The sequence below is a fragment of the Poeciliopsis prolifica genome, unplaced genomic scaffold, assembly GCF_027474105.1.
Source record: "Poeciliopsis prolifica strain line A6 unplaced genomic scaffold, Auburn_PproV2 SCAFFOLD016, whole genome shotgun sequence".
Lineage (NCBI taxonomy): Eukaryota > Metazoa > Chordata > Actinopteri > Cyprinodontiformes > Poeciliidae > Poeciliopsis > Poeciliopsis prolifica.
In genome coordinates this window covers 8830247-8842553 of record NW_026562391.1, presented here as the reverse complement: position 1 = coordinate 8842553, position 12307 = coordinate 8830247, and the positions used below count along the sequence as shown (strand labels likewise).

Genomic DNA, 12307 nt, shown 5'->3' with positions numbered 1-12307 from the left:
GTGTAATCAGCAGTAATTAACCCCGGCCTTTTTTTTTTTTTTTTTTTTTTTTTTTTACACAGGCTACAGAGCTGGGACATAATGAAGACATCACACGTTTTTTTTGTATATATTTTTTTAATTTGCTTTCTTTTCTCTCACCAAGCTTTTGTCATCTTGACTTTTCCCTAATGACTGCCTGACAATGGGATGTAATTGGCCTACGCCGGCCTAGTGGACCCCTGGTATTGCAGTGCCAAATGGATGCGCCTGATAACACTGTGACGAGGGAACCTTGGGGGTTTTCCTTTGAGTGGAAGACGTGCATACCTTGTTTTGGATTCCTAAACTCCATTTTTCGCTGCTGGAAGCCGAGATGCTGAAATATTCTGACGATCCTCCTTCAGCTCCTTTTGGTCCTGGTCCAACCTTGGAATCCAACTGTAGGCAGTCCTGGAAAACAAACAAAAACAAGATGCATCTTTACACTGTTCTTTTGTCTGAGACAAAAGGTATTTGCATAACAGAGAGTTCAGGCAGCTCTCTGAAGGAGTTTTGGAAACTGCGCTGTAATCTTGAGTCGAACGATTCAAGTGTCAGTCAATCTCCCTGGAGAAGAAGACGGCTGAAGCCGGTTGAAGCCTCGGATGCAAAAATAGCATGGGAGACGGAGGACACCTCTGCTCTACCCCCACATCTGCCCCCTGGCCCTTTGAAGAGAAATGTCTACATCAAATGCTGAATTATATATTCAAATGCCTGGAAACAATCTTTGGACAATGACACATCAATCAAACGATCCCTGAACCGGGGGTGGTTGTTTATATAAATGCCGTCCATCTGGGGGGGAGCGATCTCAGCAACGTTACATCTCACTATCTTTGGGGAGATGGCAGGAGAAAAGAAAGAAAGAAGTTCATATAAAAAAATAAAAAAACCCTTAAAATTCTGCTTTTTTTCTTTCCTCTTCTTAGTTTTTTTTTTTTTTCTTCCCTTTTTAAATCCCAGCGTGAATGTGTCGGCGAGCTCGTGGTATGCATCAAGATGAAAAGTGGAGGCCATCCCTTTGAAATCCTCCTCAAGTCAAAATTACCATTTCATTTCAACTCCAGCCAGGAAACGGGAGAGAGCGGGGCCACTGCTAACTGCTTTGGGCATAGCGTTATTTATTGTGTGTAAACTTTGGAAGAACACTGTTGCCTGGGAAAATGTGTTGTGTGGGCGGTGGAAGTGAACAGTTGGAGCAACCACAAAGGGAGAGATCAGGCCTATTTTCTCTGTAGGAGGAACACATAAAAGTGAAAATAATGCCCATTATTACAGAAAAACAACACCAGTCTGCTTTTGCTCGTAATGTTTCTAACAGCAAAAGATCGTACTGCTCAGAAGCTGAGCAACCCAATAGTTGACCCTATTTAGGTAACTTCATTAGCATTTTCTCAGCTTTTTTAATTAGGAAGCTTTCTGTGGTGAGTGAGCTATTATCTAAGTTGGAACTACTTTTTCATGGAGGTTTAGTCTGTTTTCGGGGTTAATTTACTTGTTTTTATTAACCTCTCCTCCGTATGGGGTAAAATTACTTAAACTGTACAGTGAATCTATATATTTTTACAGAGATTTTTTTTTTTTGTACATGGTGTCGTGTAAAGAGTTTATGAGCAGTTACTGTCTCACCCCCGGGAGACTGTTTAACATTTTATATCGCCTATGCTTTGAGCAAAGGGTGTATTAAATTTAAACTGTTAGACAAATTTGACAGGAATGGCTGCTTTTTGTTCTCTCTCTCTTAACATTACACAGAGCCTGAGTATGTTCCCAGCTTATTTTTTGTCTCTTTTTCATATTTTGTCATGTGCCTACCACAGAACCAGTATTTGTTTTACTGGGGTTTTAATGGACAGACCATAGCCAACTCAAGCAGACCATAAACTCGAGCAGAGTAGGTAAAAGGACAATGTTTTAAGATCTGAAAAGTTTTTATCTTTACACATCACCAAATTAGTGGAGCAAGAACTGCGCAGTAACTTAAAGGTCTCAACTCCATCATGAATCCAGAAAACCAGCAAAATTCCAGAGCGGGATAAAATGTAGTGCCGTTCCACATAAAGCATGAAAAACTATTTCAAGTGAGTGGTATTGACTTCTGACCTCTTCTTGAGGGAAAACAATTGTTGTTGTATTAATATGAAGTTGTTGAGGTCTGACAGCACTGCATCTTTTTTTTTATTTTGACCAAACCTCATTTTCTGCAAATAAATACAACATTTTTGCTTGGGATTTTGGAGGCATGTTTGCAGTAGTTCATAGTATAAAAAAAAAATGTCATTTTACTCAAACATATACCAACAAAAATCATGGATAGTGTTAGTAATATTTTCCTCAGAACCATTTGTCCAACAGTTTAAGTCCTTTTAAGGGAGACTCGCTGATAATTAAAAGATAATATAACTCAAGGTTCAAAGGGCAAAAAGTGGAAATTATAATATTTTACCAGAACAGATTGCACTTCAAACAAAGTTTGTAAATCTCCCAAAAATAAAGATTTACAGATTGTTTCTTTGGGGTAGCACAAACAAATTTGGGATCCTAATATGTTTTTTTGTGAGCAAACGGGAACATATATGGATATTTTTACGACAGGAATATTTAAGAAACAGTCCGTTTATTTTTTACGATGTGTTTCGAAGGCAGAAACGACATTTGTGACACATTAAAAGAAATTTAATGCAAAGGTATCTCAACCTGTTACTTCTTCTTTTCAACACACGAACGTAGTTGCATCATTCTTCACTAAAATGAATACAGTTCACACTGCTAATGTTTTGCTATCAGTCCCCAGTCAGCCCCAAAGGAGAGGGTGTGGATGGAGTTAATTAATTGTTAAACAGCAGGAAATCAGCCTGAATGTTGTTGACTGTTTTTATCTCACAGAAGAGTACATCTAATCTTAAACATGTGGCTGGAAGCTGAAGATTTATGCATGACAACAGGCAGTGTAAAGAGAATTACTGCTGCTCAAAAAATATTCAAAAAACAAAATCTATGTTTGCTCTTTGACATCGTGTTTCCATTTTTCTCTCCCAAAAGACAGCAAATTGTATTTTTCTCATTTTGTCGTTTCGCAAACTTCAATGTATTTCATTGAGTTTTTATATGATAAGACCAACAGAAAGCAGTGCAAAATTGTGATGTTTCATCAATAAAGTCTGAATCTATATTCTATATGCATTTGTATTTAGCTTCAAGTGCAGGTCTTTTTGGGTTATGTCTCCACCAACTATTCACTTCAACACACATTTCAGTTACTGTTCTTCAACAAAATGACAGAAACTCAGACAGATTGAATGGTCTAACATCGACTTTCAAGTCTCGCAACACAAATATTCTCATTTGCACAGAATCTGGACTTTGGGCCATCATCACACTTTATAATGATTGAATGGAAGCACTACTATTGTGACTGTAGTTGTGTGTTTACGGTAATGTTCTCATTGGAAGATAAACCTCCGCACCATCTTGTACGGCCTCCAAGAGGCTTTCTGTCGAAAAAGGCCCTGTATTTATCTTTGTCTATTGTCCCATCAATCTGTGGGACAGCTTCCCTGTCCCACAGCATGATGCGACCACCATCTTGTTTCATGGCTGAGATTGTCTGTTCATGCTAATGTGCGGTGTTAGACCTATATTTCATATTGGTCAGAAATGTATTAAAATTACTTACTAGCAGTTTCTTTTTACATTTGCTGTGTGCCGCGCATCAGTATGTCTTACGAAGCAACATTGAGCCACAAGCAGCAAAATGAGCAAGAGAAGAGACAGAAGAATGGATTTATCCCAGTAGGTGATTCCCAATGAGGCAATGAAGCTTCAAACTCCTTCACAGACCAAGCACCCTGAGCAGAAGCAACACCTTGTATGTCACCGTCTCCCATCACTCCCAGATGGGACCGTCTTGGCAGAGAAAATATAGAGGGCTTCCATTGATTTTTGGTTATTGTGAGTTGAAAATGTTCATTTTTGTGGCGCATATGTATTATTTTGAAGGGATGTGTAAACATTACCAAAGCAATCAGAGTCAGAGGTGTTAGGGCTCCAACTCTTCTCCTTATCATTTCTATTGATATTTCGTGTACAAATTGCTGAATAAACATGCTGTTCCCACCAGACTCTCGGTTGCGCCATGTCAACTGTTTGGGAGTCTGCGTTCTCGCTCCCAGTCAGGGAAAACCCCACAGGCTGCTATAGTCGGGCCAAGACAACCCAACATGTTGAATATGCCCGATGTTAAATCGGATCAGTCCGGCGTTCTACGTAACACAGCAAACACTGCAGGATGATCCGTTACGATTATCGCAAGCCACAAACTTAGAACTTGGAACGTTCTAAGATTGTCGTAAGGGGAAAATTGGGGCAAAAAATTAAAAATTGAGCCATGTGAACAAGCCTTTAGCGGACACACCAACATGAAGAAGCCTTTTACTCTCCTTCCCCTGCCGGGTCGCAGTAAAATTGCCAAGCCACAAGTCATATGCCAGTTGCATATGACTTGTGGAAGCACTTTTTATGGTTTGCTCTCAACAATGGGTTTTTACATAAATGCCTGACTGTTGTCGTAGACAACCAATTTTTGACAGATTCAATAACTTAAGTTGTGGATTTCTGTGGCTCCTCCAGAGTAACTAATGGTCTATTGGTTAGGGTTAGGGTTACGCTCCTTACCCTCTGCTGTATTCACTTGTTGTCATTATGGTGTTTGTTCTCCAACAAACTTTGTCTTTTGAAAATAACTTTAACTTTTTGTTCTATCTCACAAGCAACTGCTACTTGTCTTTAGCCATATAAAATTCTAATAACATCCATTATGAGTGTTAATGCATAACGTAAGGAACTGCAGATGTTAATTGACTTCTGCCATTGACACAAATGTCGTACTTACGAAAATACGTACAGCTATAAAGAAAATGGCAAAATTAACCACTTTGTTCGTAAAGTGGTAAAAAACATGTATGAATCAAAGGACAGGTGTATAAAAAATAGGCGTTGGTTCTAATTTTTACTTCAAAAATTTTTGTTGTTCCAAATTTCACACAAGGTAAAAGAGGAAAGATCTGAGCGGATCCTGCTGATGATCTAAAAATTGCTCTGAAATTAAGAATCCAGATTGATTCAGTCACTCGGTCTCTGCGTCTCTCAATGAAATTCTTCAAACACATTTGATGAAGGGGCTGAAAACCCAGCCTGGAATTACATACATGTTTGGAGTTCAGCAACTTGTTCATTTGTTTTATCTAACCACCTTCTTGTGTCCTTCACATAAATTTATTTGTATTGGCCCTGGCCACATTGGACTTGGCGACTCTGTTTATATATTTGAACAAGGACTGTTGAAGGTAGGGGGAAATGTTCGACTAAACTAGAGCCTGGGCCTCTCTAACATTTATACACACTGGTCTGTCTTTGAGGGGAAACTGTTTACCTCAGCTGGTTCTGTTCCACAGGCGGCCCAAGTGTCAGATCTGTGCTCTGGAAAAGCGAAAAAAATAAAAAATAAAAAATGCAGTAACAGAAGAAAAGATTGCAAGATGTGTATGAAGAAACATTGCACCAGGAAGCAGAAGGGCTAAGAGAAACAAAAGCACATAAAAAAGAACAGAAGGAAACAAATGGGAATCAGTTGCACAATAAGATCACCTTACAGGAAGCGCACGCTCTGATACTTTAGCTGCTGACCTCTGGTGTGCAGGCGTGGGGGGGTGGAGGGCGACAAGGCCTCTGCAGGGCCCATCTGCACTGCTTGTCCCCATGTGACCATGTGTAGCACCTGGCCCCGCGCCAGCGCCCAACGCCCCTTTGTGGTGGTCAGAATGGCCGGCTGGAGTCTGCCTTTGATCCTGGGCCAACTATTCATCTCTAAAGGAAGAGGAAGAGCAGAAAAAAAAGAGAAAAAGATAAACAGAAAAAAGAAGGGGGGGTAGGGAGGGAGAGGGCGGGTTGGTGAGAAAGAAAAAGTCAACCTCTGCTGCCAATTATTGGAAAAACATCAAGGTCTTATGTGTGAGCGTAAACAGAAAAAAGGGAGGGGTGGGGGACACGAGAAGCTGTTTGATGGCTTGGTTTGGTGTTAGTAGGGGGATTGTAGCGAGGCGAGGCAGAGGCTGACCTGCAGGAGGCGATTACAGGTGGAGAGAGATATTTGTTTGTTGTTAAAAGCTAACCTTTTTTCTAAATGCTGTGTTTTTAGGTCCTATATACTCTCCTGTTTTCACCCTTACTTCTTCCACTATCTCTTTCAGACTACCTCGTCCCCCTTGTTGTTGCCACCCTTATCTTTGCCTTTCTTTCCATTGCCACTGGGCTGTTAAACCAGTGGAAAAGGAGAAATAAAGGTCAACTTTCTGCCGTTGTTGATCTGTCTGTCTACAAGTTGTGCTTTAATCCCTTGATACTAATAATACAAACACACGCAAACATGGCACGAAACTGAGGAAAACCCTGATGAAAATTAGCTAGGCTATCAAATAATGAGGAAACTGGTCTTGTGTAAACATGGTTGATTGAAATTCAGATGTTTGCATGTTTTCTGTCCTTTGTTGGACATATGTTCCTGTCATGCCATCAGGCCTGAGTCTGAGCAGAAAGTGTGAATTGTACTGTAAGCCGTCTATTTCATCAGGTATTTGGGAGAAGGTCTTTGAACAATGCTCATATGCATCACTTTGCCTCTTCCCTTCCGCCTTCGTCCTTGTGGACAAAGAAACAAGAACAAACAGCAGCGCCTGCATCGATCACCAAGGACGAGCTTCTACTGCCTTTGTCTCTCTCTCTCTCTGACGCCGTTATTTTCCCTTTCATGTCTGTTTTTCTTGCCCGTCTCCCGGGACCTACTTGTGTGCCAAGAAACCAACAAAAATACCAAAAACTGAACATTAAAATGCCCCGCAGTCCTTTAAACACTTGTCATTTGTCCTTTTGTGCGAATTATGGCGAGAGTTGCTATAGAAACTGGACTTCTGAAAAACATTTTTTTCATGTTTTCAACACTTTTCTTTTTTTTTTTCATTAAGTTTTCTGGTCAGGCGTAGAGAAACAAGCAGAAGAAAACGGACAGTGAGAAAGAAAACTGCTGTCAATTATGAGTGCGGGGGAATGATGAAAAAAAAAAACGAGCCGTTTAAAAATCCAATTTGCCATGGGGGGAGAGATGAGAGATGAGTGAAGGACAGTCAATGTACTGTGACTCTCTCTATGGACACACTGACTAATGTTATGCTTTTTTTTTTTTTTTCTCTGAAAGGAATCAGATGAAAGGGACCAGAGTTTGCTTGGATGTTTAGTCCGCAGTTTAATCACTGTGCATTTCGCGGGAATGAGGCTGCCGGTCTCATTGTGTTGTCGACATGTTTGAATCTGTCAAACCTGCGCCTTTGCTTTTTCCTCCTATTGTTTTGGTTTTATGCGCTGTGTATGACCGCCGGTGCGATTGTGCGTTCATTTGATTCGCGGTACCTGCACCCAGCCACGGGCGTTTAATTCGCCTTGCAGGCGAGAGCATTATCGCACTCCCATCACTAATCCCCGTGGAATGAAACACCGACACTTTGATGTGTGCCAAAGAACGTTGCGGCAGCATTTGGAGGAAAGACCGTGCATCACGTACAAACCATAATTAACAATCTATAGCTGGACCGTAGCCAGGTGGAGTGGTGGAGGCTGCGAGAGAAGAGGGGGGGGGAAATTTGAGAAAGGTAGGAGTGGTGTAGAGCTCGAGGCAAACTGATAAAGCTTAGAGGATATAATATAAATCAGTGTGTGGCTGCGTGGATATGTACATGCTCAGGGTTGGAAGATGTTCGAAAACGTGTCACCATGTCCCCTATTCACTTTTAAAGGCCTTTGCAGTGATAAAAGCTGAGCTCACGCGATGCACAGCAACAACCTGAATGGATTTCATAAACAAAGACAATGAACCAATGCATTCTTTATGTACCAGAAACAGACCAGAACCGTCCTGGTCACGTTTCAGTTTTTTATGACTGCAAACATCATTTTATTTTTTTTTGCTGAGGTTTTATGTAACAGACATAAAACATGGAGGGTTATTTCAGTGAAAGAAAAATGTTAAGCGAGATGATTTTCACATTCTTACAGCAAATCGGGGTTTGAGAAATGTGGCTAGCATTTATTTTAAAGTTCTACGATTTTACAAACGTTAATTATCTCAACTTCTTAGTAAATTCGTCCCCCCTCCCCCTTTATTTTTTTTTTGTAAATATACAAACACACAACTTTTAGTTAAATAATTCAAATTTATGTATTATTTTTCTAAGAATGTAAGTATGAAAACAGAATAATAAAACCTACTCTTCCATGTCAAACCTTATCAAAGATTTACTTTAAGATGAAGACAAAAACACATGCATTACATGAGTTATTGTTTACCAATAACCAGTAAAAAATATCCCAGTTTGACATCTTAAAGACACCCAGATTACAGTGATGGCTCTTATGAGGTATTCATACCTTCAATCAACAATATTCAACATGTAGGATCATGTTGGCTGATTATCCCACCATGTCAAACGAGCCTGAATAAATGTACTGACAAACAAGCCCATTAAATGTGGCATGGAGCCAATCAGTTATTGTGACACAGAAGCACAGAGATTAATGCAAAATACAGAGGACAAAACAACTGGTGCGACACACCAGAACGTCAGGTTAACATTAGAAACGTGCTTTGTATTGTTTTTTTTCTGTTAAAATTGCCTGTCATGTTTGTTTCCTCTCAACTCAACAGGTTTTCTTAGATTTACCGTCTGACATCTGAGTGTACAGAAGTGAAATCCAATACTCTGTGACACAATACGAAATAAAACGATAATCCGTAGAAACCCCCCCCATAATAAATCAATTGATACATGTGTTTTTGTCTTCTACGTTAAATCTGTGATTGAATCTGTCAAAGCGACAGTGAGTTCTCATCAGATCGTGGGCTGGGCGACAGGTCCGATAAAAATAAAGCCCTACAACTTGAGCGGGCTCTGAGACGTCCTTCAAATGCTCAGGCGCACAAAGCCTGACTTCCCGTGCCACCTACGCACCTTCTGGTGAGGAAGCGCAGATAGGTGAGTGCCAGGCCTCATAGCAACGCATGTGAACGTGTGTGTGAGTCGAACACAAACCGGAGCAGGCAAGCTGCGCCACATACATCTAATGTAAGAGGATAAATCCCCCCCCGAAAAAACCAAAGGCTTTCATCAAAGCAAGTGCGAAAGGACGTCTTCTAAAGATGAAAGCAAGGGATATTCTCTCATTTCTGCTCGGCTCTCCCTCACTCATTCTTTTAAAATCCTTGAAGAATCATCCAGGAAGAGAGAGAGAGAGAGAGAGAGAAAGGGAAGGGGCTAAAAGTTATTTACGTCCCACGCTGTGTTATGTGGCCTGTCACTTCTTATTTTCTCCCAGGGTTGTCCTACTGGTAGACTTCAGTCAACTCTCTCCAAGCCTGTATTTTCTGAGGTAATTACAAAGTGACAGCTTTAAATCCTCTGCCACACAAACAACACACACGCACTAATGAGCACATATAGTTTTGTGGTTCTTCAGCCACTGGGATTTCAAAATCGTCGTTTATTTTAGTTTGGTACCATATTATGCAATGTCCATCTGAACCGCCACAACAGTTGTTCCTCACTTGCAATTCCACCAAAAGTAGAGTCCAACCTCGCTGAAGTGTCTTGGAAACAGAGAAGACACTGATTGTTTTCTGTGTTCCCCATTTAAGATTTGTACGATACAAATTCACACAAGCTCTTCTGCCTCCCATATCCAGAGGTGATTGCAAGCACATCTTTGATCCCTTCTTTATTTTCTTCTGTTAGGAGGTGCATTGCCCATACACCTAACCCATGACAAATATAATGTGATTTGGTGGTATCTCTGAATGGCAGGAAAACCGGCAGAAATTAATAAGTTACCACATGAGTACAGGAATCGGAAGGAGGAGGAAACTATGGGGGAGGTAATGGGGCTTCCTGGCAGCAAAACACAGAGATCATCAAATTATCTTTAGAGGCATACCGTCATGGTAAAAGCCAAGCGCACACAGAGCACAACCTGCCCGCAATCTCCTGTTGCACACAATGCTGGTCTGTCATCTCCTGTTTGGATCACCAATGCATGTAAAAAAAATAAAAATAAAAAAAAAGAAAGAAAGAAAAACCTGGTGTCTCCACAGAACCTGTGGAGATCCTGCTGCCAAATTTCAGTCGGATTGTCCCAGATCTCCTGAAAAGGTGTCTTTCTTTGTGCTCTTTGCTCACCAAAATAGTAAACTGAAACCATTTACTGGGTGTAATATCTTAGACTGGAACCAATAAGACCACTGGTCCTGTTAGGGTTGGGCATTTGTCTCATCTTTTATTATAAATTTCTTGTCATAATAAGTATTTTCTTCTATCGTTGTCACGATAAATTCCAGTTAAGCTGTCCTAATATTCTGGATTGTTTTTTTTTGTTTTTTTTTTTGTTTTTGACCGTTTTCTCCAGTTTGTTAAATGAAAATAACTGCATTTACATTTGAAAATATAATTAAATGCAGTTACTTAGTCATACAAATCACAGTTTTTATGTGACTGGTTGCCAAAACAAGCATTTCATAAATGGATATGGTTTTCAAGAGCAGTAGCTATGATTACTGTGCCATGCAGTTACAGACAAATAGTCACTTTAAAAATACGTAATAAATAAATAGTTCCTATCATTCTGTCTCAACTGTTATCACAATATCGCCACAAAATGTTGCAATAAAATATCACCCACCCCAAAGTCCTGCGGCAACAGACATCAGAAAAGAAAGAGGACTGAAGCAAGCTTTTAAAGTGTCACTTAGTTTCTTACAAATTAATTTTTTGTTGCAAAAGCAAAACCTGATACTGAAGACGTTTTAAAAAAAAAAAAATCAAACCTTAATTTTAATACAATGCAGCCGTTAATACGTTAGAGAACAACCAAGCTAAGGTTTTGCTCAAACGTCCTTTTTTAAAGTCAGTTCCATCACCGAGATTAATGAGGTTATCTTTAAAAACTGCTGTTTCAGGCACACGACACTCACAGCAATTCTCATTTTAAACAGTAGGTGGAACTACAGAAAAAAATGTGCCTGTGTAAAAGAAAAAGCAGAAGAACTGAATTTCACGTGCATTCCTTTTACGAGACCGCTTTATTGTTGCAGTGCAACTTTTAGACGTTTTCCTTGTCTGTTTATGTAAAATTTGTAAGCAGACGCAGACTTATTACTCGTGCAAATTTAGAAAGAAAGGTTTTCACATTCTTACTGCAAGGAGTTCCTTAAGAGAATTCATGCAGCCTCCATGCACCCTATTGCTTCAAGGCACCAGAGCTAACAACTGCAGCAAAATGCAGCCAAGGCCAGAACTATGGCCACCTATGTAAATGGTCTTCTACAATAATGTTTTACAAGGTTGGTGCAAATAGAAAGAGGAATTTTTGACCAATACTTGTTGCATCAAGATAATCATCACCTAGCGTCTTCATAGACACACTCATACCTAAGCACAATTTAAGAGTAATCAATTAATAGTAATCAGAGTAATCAGTCATGTTTTTGCACTGTAGGAAAAAACCAAAGTACCCAGAGAGAACCCACACATGAACATGGAGAACATGCAAACTATATGCAGGACGATTCCAGGCTAAGATTCAAACCCCTGACCTTCCTGCTGCAAATTAACAGTGCCTCACTGTCCAACTACAAAGCTTAACTCATTTGTTTTAGATCTTAAGCTTGGTGAAACCCAAAACTTTGACACATTTTCAATTGCTGCTGAATCTCACTGGATTTCACTTATTTCAAAATGTTCCAGTATTTCAAAGAGACCCTAATGCCAAGAACTCAAAATGTTCCTAGGACATCAGGAAGAGAAAGGCCCACAGCATCACGGACCCGCCACCATCCTTAACACTGGGCATGAGATTCATTTCCACATTTTCATTCACCAAAAGTGTTTGTTGTTAAATAAAAAAAAAATAATAATAATAATAATAATAAAAACTCTAGCTTAGCCTCCTTTCAATCCACAAGACTCCAGTTGAAGTCCCAATTGTCTTTAACGTGCTTAGCAAAGTCACTTGTATATGTTTGTGAAGGTAGGACAGAATAAAAGCTTCCCTCTGCCTCCACTCCCCAGTGATGACATGCAGCTAAATGCTAATCTTCTCCAACCTTCATCCAGTCAAGTGGCCAGTGGCAAAAATAAGAAACCTAGAATCAAATTTAAAAACTAAATGTGTCTGATTTCAAACACAT

At 39.9% G+C, this 12307-nt stretch overlaps 1 protein-coding gene across 1 annotated transcript in view; it reads right to left on the bottom strand.

Moving 5' to 3' along the window:
- The window catches only part of LOC129367353 (axin-2-like), an 89021-nt gene that overhangs the window by 53770 nt on the left and 22944 nt on the right, over nt 1-12307 (bottom strand). Inside the window, exons 3-5 of the mRNA XM_055041725.1 lie at nt 5710-5889; nt 5456-5502; nt 310-432 (exon numbers count right to left, since the gene is read on the bottom strand). The gene's annotated coding sequence lies outside the window, so the exon portion shown is untranslated. The remainder of the gene's footprint in view (nt 1-309; nt 433-5455; nt 5503-5709; nt 5890-12307) is intronic.